Below are 9,903 nucleotides of genomic sequence, written 5' to 3'. Positions count from 1 at the left end.
ACCAGAAAGGAGTAACTGGTCTGACAGCACAAAAAACTCTCTGTGATGGTGTTAGTTGCACAAATGCATGTGTAGTTGCTAGGGACTTTGGAGATTGGTTGCCAGCCCAAAGTTCCCAAGCTGAAGTTCATTCATTTATTTTATATTCGTATTCCTAAGCGCCTTTTGAATGACAGTAAATGGAGTCGAAGTGTCGATTCCATCGATTCCAAATGTGGGAGTCGAGAATCGGAGACAACTCCAAAAAACCCGGAACCGAACACCCCTAATAGAGGGTATGCACGTGTCATCACTTTCCCACGTGAGCACGCCGGAACGCGCCTGCTTGAGTGGTAAAACACTGTGCAAAATTAATGGTTACAATATCATTAAATGCAATTCCACGCAACATTTCAGTGTCTAAGAACACGTAATTCCTTTCTAATTCATAAGGTATTCGTAAGGATCACCGTCGAGTCCAGCTGCTTGTAGTTTCAGCAAATAATTGCGTGTTTTAGTCCGGGTTTTATGTTCCTCCGATTTGAATGCAGCCATTTTGCCTTAGTTTTACCACTCAGGGGAACTTATCCCGGCATGTTCACGTGGGAAAGTGACGTCAATGCATACCCTCCATATTAAACTTTGGACTGTTGGTGACTGTTGGAGGGTTTTAGTTAGATACTCCAAATTTGATTCAGTATGAGACTGTCCTCTATCTGTGTGCCAAATTTCATAACTTTCCTATGTACGGTTCTATGGGCTGCCATAGACGCAATGGCGGAAGAAGAAGAAGAAGAAAACTAACACTGCAAAAATGAAATTTTCTTACTCCGTATTCGTGTCTTGTTTTTCCAGTACAAATGTCTAAACATTCTTAAATCAAGATAAACGTACTTGAGAAGGAAAGTGAACTAAGATATTAAATAAAAACGAAGTAAGTTTATGCTAAAAACAACCAAAAATATTTGCAAATGGGTTAAGAGAAATTTCTCAACTTAAATTTCTCACTAAATATTTGTACATGTATTTTTCTTACCCCAATATGTTGCTATTTTGAGCATAAACTCACTATACTTGAAAACAGGAAAAAAAGCTAAGAAATCATTTTTAATACTTACACTGCAAATTATGTTTCTCACTTACTGTATATTGTCTTGTTTTCTAGTACAAATGTCTAAAACCAACGATATTAAATCTAATCGCGACCAAATCTGTGCTTGTCGAAGCTCGTTCATTATAAACAGGTCAGCAACGTGATCCGGACCTGTCTCGAGCTATCCCAGACACTGCGATATTTTCAAACCTGCTTGATATTATGGCCAAGTGATCTCGTTGTGTTTGACACTGTGGAACTAATCCAGCCAATCACAGCGCAGAAGGTTTACGTCAAATTATTGCGTGGAGGAATTAAAAACTTCTGGCATTATATTCATGAACATTACAGAGCGTGTTAAATGGCTGCTATAACAGACATAAAGCTATTTTAAACTATCCTAAAGCAACAAGTCTGTTTAACAGAATATGAAAAACCCTTCAATAACACTTCAATGTTTCACGCTCCATTCCAGTGGATGGCATAAACGCACCAACAACTCGTTTGCCATCCACCATCAAACTAGAAGTTGTTAGTGCACTTTGTCCTCGTTGTGTTGTGTGCATGCTGCTACAACAAGAAGATGAAGGATGACAAGAATCCTTGTTGTGTAATGTAAGCACCATAGCAATTCAACTAGTCTAACAGTCCCGTAGTGTCAGCTCGGCTTTACTAAACTAGAAAACAGGATAAAATACTGAGTAAGAAACCTTTTTCATTCTTTTTTAATATGCACACAAGAAAAGTACAAATGTCTAAAAATATATGTTTACTTGAGAAGAAAAATGACATAAGATATAAAGTTGTCAAAATAACGTGTTGTCAAGTTGTCAACATTACATGCATGTTTAAAACAAGCAAAAACTTGAATTAAGCTTATTTTGTTTACCCCACTGGCAGAAATTTTTGCTTGTTTTGAGCATAAACTAACGTTATTTTGGTCATTTTTAAGAAAGCAAGACTATAAATCTTATGTAATTATGTAAGTATCTTGTTTTCAAAATTTTCAGAAAATCATTTTCTGCAGCGTATATACAGTATATATCCACACCAAGGGACAATAACATGGTCTTAATTCTTGTTTGTGCACTGCAATTTCACAATTTTTAATGTGCAAGTGCTTCAAACACAAATGGATTTTCATTGGTTGGGAACAATACAAACAGATACAGATCCTCTGTATCATTAGTTGTTGTGTGGACTCCACTATTCTCTTAAATTAGAGCATGTTTTTTTACTTTATAGTTGTCATTCTTGGTGTGAACAGACCTTTAGAGCTTCGAATCCAAAATTCAATTTCACCACCAACTATTAGTGTGCATCAATAACTCCTCCCACAGCATCTTGGCACAGTAGAGCTTAATCTAAAGCATTTATGAAGATTGCTACTCAATTACTTGTGACCATCTTGTGCTGCTGCTATTTTGTGAAACTAAGGGTTCTATCTAACAGAGACAATGAGTCAAGAAACTGCATGTGACAGATGACCTTAGACATATACAGTACATGGGGATACCATAACACCTGCAGAAGATTAGAGTTATTGGTCTCATGGGTAACTTGACCAAAGTTTGTATTAAGTGTCCCAAACAGCTCATATTTAAAGCTTCTGCATACTTCGTGTCCACGTGTGTATGGTTAGTATTTTTGGATCATACATTTGGTTACACACTGACAGAGGACTGTGTTACGCTATGAGCTCAGGTGGCAGGGTTGGGCGTCTTACACCAGGTGCTCTGCAGCTTGATTTATTCCCCCTGTAGAACCATGGAATGCGGAGAATCTTCAAACAGGTACATGACATCTCATACAGGCGTGAAAGGAGTGTAAATATATCTGCTCACATATGTAAATACTGCATGTGTGTATTTGCATGTCAGTCTACTGTATATATATACGTATGAAGTATTTGACGTAAACATAGTAGCAGATGCCTTACATGGCGATCAGATTCATGATCAGCAATGCTTGCAAAATAACTCATTAAAGGTACTTTCAGGTACCTTTTCCTACCCAAGGGCATCAGAAACATTTCTGGAACATACTAACTGTACTTCGGAAGTGGACAGTGAATCCCTTGGATGGTCGATGTCCCTTGGTCAGGCGAGTGATAATATAGCCTATCGCCATAGCATCTTCACAAAATTTGTAGGTGGTGATAGACGTTGCACCAGACATCACATGTCGAAATATCAATTTTTGGTGGTGTGTCTATAACTCATATCCACCATCACCCCGCTCCGGCATCCCTGTTCCTCACTCGAGCCCTCTCTCGGGTAAAGCATTTCACTCACGTCTTTAGCGAACAGCAATTTCCCCCCGACGTGACAACACAGGGCGCCTGGAGTTAACATTTGGATAACAGATGTGTGTGCCTACTTTCATATGCTTTTCAGGTGACAGGACATCACAAGGTCTGTTTCTCGCATCTCTCGGGCGATACGGAACAAACACTTGTTTCCTCATTCCCCTCTCCTCTCAGGCATGGCCGACCCCCTGTCACGATTTACTAACCAAATCCATCCAGAGCTAGCAAGAGCAAAGGCTTGAAAGCAGGGGATATTGCCTGCTGTTGGGCCTGTCGAGTCAGCTATGTTTGTTCCACAGTTGAGGTGGAGGCTTTGGGGGGGGGGTTAAGGAGGCTGTGGAAAGGAGTAAAACCAATGCACACACAGACATTCATTCCAATGAGAAGAGACACTTTACAACACAGAGAGGCAGCACATCTATCTCACAGACACACCTTTGTCATCCTGTGTTTCCTCGTAGTATTAAAAACATATCCAAGGGCTGGTTTTCTGCACATTTTAGTCAAAGTAAGAATTGTTGCTGCAGGAACAGCCATCGGAAATTCAGATGCATGATGTTGCTTGTCTCGTTTTTTTATTACAAGGCACAGTAAAATGTTCCTATTAATTAACAGGGATGTAACTGTAATTGCAACAGTGAATACATTTTAATCAGCTGCTGGTTTAAAAGGTCCACTTTCTTTCAATACTTTCTTTTAGACATTTGTTGTAAAATAAAATGAAACATAGCTAATATGATTAATTGATATATGGATTATGTGTAAAGATAAATATATTAGTGCTTAGCTAATTTATTAGCTCACCATCACCTCAATGTAAGATCAATGACTAACAGTCTGTAATGGTTCATCCACCAGTATGTGTAAGCTCTTCAGTCACAGCAGTATTTCTAATGCTAAAATATAATTATTGTTGTTATCCATGAATGGAATTTACTGTAAAATAGTAAAGCACTTTATTTTTTTATTTAGATGCCCAATAAAAACAGAGATTGTGAAAAAAAACATTGCCTGTTATTAAGGCCAAAGGAGGCCGTATACAGTAAAATATTGTTTTTTGGTTATTATATAAATATAAAGACTATTCAGTTGTTTTAGTTTGATATTTGTCTAATAGTTGAAAATAAAATGTTTTGTTTTAATATACGTTTTTGGCAGATTCCTTAACTACTTGTACTTTCTTTATTTTGACAGGTGGTCTAATAAATTTGTTAAACACTGTGTATGGATTATAGATATAGATTGTGTAGAGATCATATATTGATAAGTTAATTTGAATAACTTTCATAGACAAAATTGTTGACAAAATGGTTTGCATAATAAAATGATGTTTTAATGAAAATGTGTTATTTCATATCTTAATTGGGCCTATAAAGTAATAGAATACACTGTGTGTTGCGTCTAACCATAATTTAAAGTGATAGTTCACCCCAAAATAAAAATTCTGTCATCATTTACTCACCCTCTTGTCATTTCCAACCTGTATGACTTTCTTTATTCCGCAGAACACAAAAGAAGATATTCTGAAGACTGGGTGTTAACTGGACCCCATTTACTTACACTGTGTGCCCATACAATAGAAGTGAATGGGGTCGGTTACCAACTTTCTTCAAAATATCTTCTTTTGTGTTCTGCGGAAGAAAGTCATTAAGGTTTGAAATGACAAGAGGGTGAGTAAATGATGACAGAATTTTCATGTTTGGGTGAACTTTCACTTTAATATTTTAAGCATGGCCTTGAGTAACCTATAGCTTCTTAGGGTACGTTTACATAACACAGTTTTTAACAAAAACAAACAAAAAAACTGTTTTAGCTGTACATGACAGTGGTGTTTTGCAGGTATGCAATGCAAACTTTTTAAAAAATGGGTCTTAAAGTGCAAGTGACATCACCAACTATTCGCCTACCATGCATAATACAGAACAGTGTTTTTTTTCAGTTCTGACAAAATGTTTGTCTCTTTGTAAGACGTTTCAAAAATCACTCTTTTTGGTTTTTAGTAGTACATTGTTGTTGCGCAAACGTACCGTACAAGCTGCAATACGTATTTTGGCCTCTATATCGCCATCTCTGTTTGAAATTTAAAATTGCAGGTTACTCATACTTATAAATATAAGTTTAGGGAGACACTTTTTTTTATGGATTGCAACTTTAAATGAAAAATGCATAACAACAAAGTAATATTCGTACTTCTAACCTTAAATGTAAATACAGGACAGATACACTTGGTTAAATGCAAAAGACCCATAACTTATTCACAAGGCGACTAAAATAGCATCCTACAACCAAAGAGAAAAGCCAAAAACATTTATCTATTAATGAGCCATTAGTCTATGCACTGCTGAAATATTGGCCTTCTCAACACATATACCTATATACTAAAAAAGGCCATTTAAAATGATTCAGTGGCCCTGTGTGGGGGGCATTAATTTTCTGTACTAAAAATATATTTTTAAAGCAGCTCTCCGTCCCTACTTTTTCTTGTGTGCGATGCATAATGGATTTCCATCTAATCCATTATGGCTGTGGCGCCTTGTCCTCACCAAGGTTTTGTCTTATTTAAATGAAGTTTTAATAAAGCACAACCGAGGGTGTCCAAGGTCAATTATAATCTGCCTTTCCCCAGGTACAGATACTTGTGCTTAGTTAAGCATAATATCTGTCAGTCATAGACCAGTAATCCATAATGTCTGTGGAGGCAAGCGAAGGCTGAAGCGATCTAACAGAAATGTTTTTGTGTGTGAATGTACTGTGCTAGTGGGTGTGGGTTCGGTAGCGTTGACTATTTTTCCCTTTGATTGGCACGTAAGGTCAACATTTCCTGTTAACAGGTGGACTGAGAGGCTCACTTCATTCCTATCATTTACAATGCATGTCAGTTTTGGGGAATATATCTCTATGCATCATGAATAGGTTGAGAGTCAAGAGAGAAAATGGGCGAGAGATATCAATTTGATACAGCGGGAGAGAGGGTGTGGAAGAATGTGATTTAGTAGCTTAAAGGTGTGCTCATTTATTTTTTGTTACGCTGTGCTGACTGTCAAGATAGTCATTTTGAGCTTTACTGACACCTAGTGGCAAAAGATAGTTTTCGTAATTTTCTAATGCAGTAGAGTAGGCCATGATTTATTTATATATTTTGTGAACAGAAGTGTCTGGTAATTGGGGTAAAATGAAACCATAGTTTTTTTTAGCTGGACATTTTATCTTAATATGGTGGCCATCATGTTAAGTAAAACAGTATTTTTTTATTATTATTTAAGAGTATAACATTTTTATGGCAACAAACTACTAAGTGCCAGTCCATCTCTTAAAAAGTTTAAATTTAATATATTTGTCATATGTCCTGCTATCTTTCTAAGTAGAGTGTAATTATAATCTTAGGCTACAGACAATAATATTTTACAGTTAGTACTGCTAATATGTCCATTCCATTACAATTTGACATACTAGCACTAACAGAGCCGTTAGATTACAAAATTTTAACCTAAAAACTTATAATACAACATTTTGTTAATGTGCATTGCATTGGGAAAAATGGCAATAATACCTTGTATCCTATATTTATTTTTACAAAATTGCATTGCTCCACTTTAGTTTCTAATATCTACAGTGACCTCCACTATTATTGGCATCCTTGGTAAACATCAGCAAAAAAGGCTGTAAAAATAAATCTGCATTGTTTCTCCCTACAATATTCCAACATTTCATTAAAGTAAAACAATTTTAAGTGGGGGGAATGTCACATTATGATTTTTTTTCTCTTATACACCCTGGTCACAATTATTGGCACCCTTGTTTTCAAAACTTTTTGCAACCTCCATTTGCATGAAAAACAGATTTTCTTTTATGTCTGATGAGGTTTGAGAATATATGGCAAGTCGTCCGAGTCCATTCCTTCATACAGAATCTCTTAAGATCCTTCAAATGTTGGTGCTCCCTCTTCTTCAGTTCATATCACTCATTTTCTATAGGGTTCAGGTCAGGGAACTGGGTTGGCTATGGCAGGATCTTGATTTTGTGTTCAGTGACACATTTTTTGTTGATTTTGATGTTGATTTTGAACCAGTGTGCTGATGGAAGATCTAACCATGACCCATTATAATATTTAGAGCAGAGCAAGTCAGGTTTGATTTTTTTTATTTGTTGGTATTTGATAGAAAACATGATGGCATGTATCTGAACAAGATGTCCAGGACCTCTGTTATAAAAGTAGGTTCACAACAATAAAGATCTGGCGACATATTTAACTGTGGACATAGGACATTTCTTATCCCTGTGTGCACCGAACCTACCTTGTGTTATTGCTGCCAAAAAACACTATTTTTCATTTCATATGGCCATTGAACCCAGTCCTGGTTGAAGTTCGTGCATGCCAGATTAATATGGTCGAGTTTGTTTTTGCATGAGAGCAGAAGATTTGTTTCTTGAACAGTGTCTCAAACTAAAATAAAAAAAAACCTAAAAGCTTTCTGACCCCAAAATTCAACTGATTACTGCAATTTTCCATCTGTGCTCTTTGAAGAGTCTTTGGCCACTCAAATTCTTCTCCTCGCTGTGCATTAAGACAATATAGACACACATCCTGTTTCAAGCTGATTTTCAACATCTCCAGTCCATTAAAACGTCTTGATCATTGCCCTGATGTTGGAAATGAGATTTTTTATTGTTTTAACTATTTCCTTTAAAGCCATTTTGTATTTTGTGTATAGCTCAACAGAACTATATTGCACATCGGAACTATATTCTTTGGTTTTATCCATTGTGATAAATGATTAAGGGGTTTTGGGCTTTACTAATATTTATTCTCCTGTGCAACAAGAAGTCATGACTGGACAACATCATGTTTCAAGTCACCTTGGTGTGCTAAGAAAATGTAAATATCAGTGGGAATATACTTGGGAGATATTTTACTCATAATAATTTCTAAGGATGCCAATAATTGTGACCAGGGCGTTTAAGAGAAAACATTTTTTTCTAATGTTATTTTCCCCCCACTTCAAATTGTTTTATTTTAATGAAATTTTGTAGTATTGTAGATTTTTTAAATAAAAGATCAAAAGGAGAAACAATGCAGATTTATTCTCCTGCTCCTGTTTACCAAGGGTGCCAATAATAGTGGAGGGCACTGCATGTAAAGGTGTTTTTCAACAATGCAAAATTGTGAAAAGTGCTATAGAAAGAAAATTGAATCAATCTTTAAAGGATATTGTATGCACTTACAACTTTATAAGAAAAATGTTAGTGAAAAAAAGCAATGGCACCTAGAGAAGTTACATAGAAATTGAAACATGCAAATTTACATATAATTCCGAGATGGCAAAATGTGTATGTTCTAAGATTCTCTCTGCATTCTGAGCAGTTTTGAGATATTGAGTTTTTGCATTCATTTGACTTCGTAGATACAACCTTATTGTTTTCGGTAAAAGTCCCAAAGTGACAACAACGTGAAAACAACTTCATGAACATAAACATGAACAACATCAAATAATGTAAATAAGTCACAGAATAAGAATATGTGAATAACTCTATTTTGACAAAAAATGTCAGATAGAACCTTATAATTCCAAGGTGATGAAATGTGTTCAATGTTAGTATAATGAATACAATGAAAACACTTTCCTATTTCTATAGCTAAACAATTTCTCAGCTAGAGTGTGTAAACAACAAAAGAGTTTGTAAATAAAACAGTAAAAGATGCTTTTATTCAAATGTGCTTTATGAATTAAATAAGGTTGGTTTAGTACCAATCTGTATTTGAACTGCGAGTTAGCTGTGTGAGTATATATGCGTAGTGTTTAGGACCCCAAAAATCTCCCCACCTCTCTCTCTCCTCACTCCCATCTATGTACAGATGGGTCTTTGACAGGTCTGCAGCTGTTCCCCTAATTGTTCATTAAGTGTTCTATTGATTCCCTGATTCGCAGTACATGTGTGTTTCACACCGGCTCTGGTCTAAAGAGGCAGATCCGCACATCCAGCCCCCGAGATGACAAAACCGGCTCAAGCCGAAAATGCAAGCTGTCACTTTCAATCCAGCCCGTTCCCTGCAGAGGATGCGCTCAGGATTGCCTCTGATCACCTGCTAGTTTTTTATAAGCTAAACTTTTACCATCAATCAATTAAAGCGGGGGCAGTAGCACCAAAAACATTTAATTCCTTGTTAGGCCGGCTCCCGCCTCAGACTGCACCTGGATGATGGGCGAAGGTTTTTGTGAGTGTTATCGTTGAGGAGAATCAGTATGCAGAGTTTACAGAACGTGTCATGTTCAGGGGAGGGTTAAGGCAAAATGGCGTACATATGGCTTCCCCGTGTATGAGTGAGGGCATATAGGACACAGAAATAGAGAGAGAGAGAGCTCTAGCTCATCCCTGCCGTCGACTCCAGGCAATTTTTAAAGAGAAAAGATCATTTCCAATTGTGGATTGTGGCAGTCAAGCTGGTCTCTCCTCGGGCTGATCCAGATTTAATCTCCAGACAGGGCAGATCAGAAACACGGACGCCCTCACAGGCTCACCATAA

Source organism: Triplophysa rosa, linkage group LG7, assembly GCF_024868665.1.
Source record: "Triplophysa rosa linkage group LG7, Trosa_1v2, whole genome shotgun sequence".
Taxonomy (NCBI): Eukaryota; Metazoa; Chordata; class Actinopteri; order Cypriniformes; family Nemacheilidae; genus Triplophysa; species Triplophysa rosa.
The sequence above is the reverse complement of the archived record's forward strand: the minus strand, read 5'-3'. Positions refer to the sequence as shown.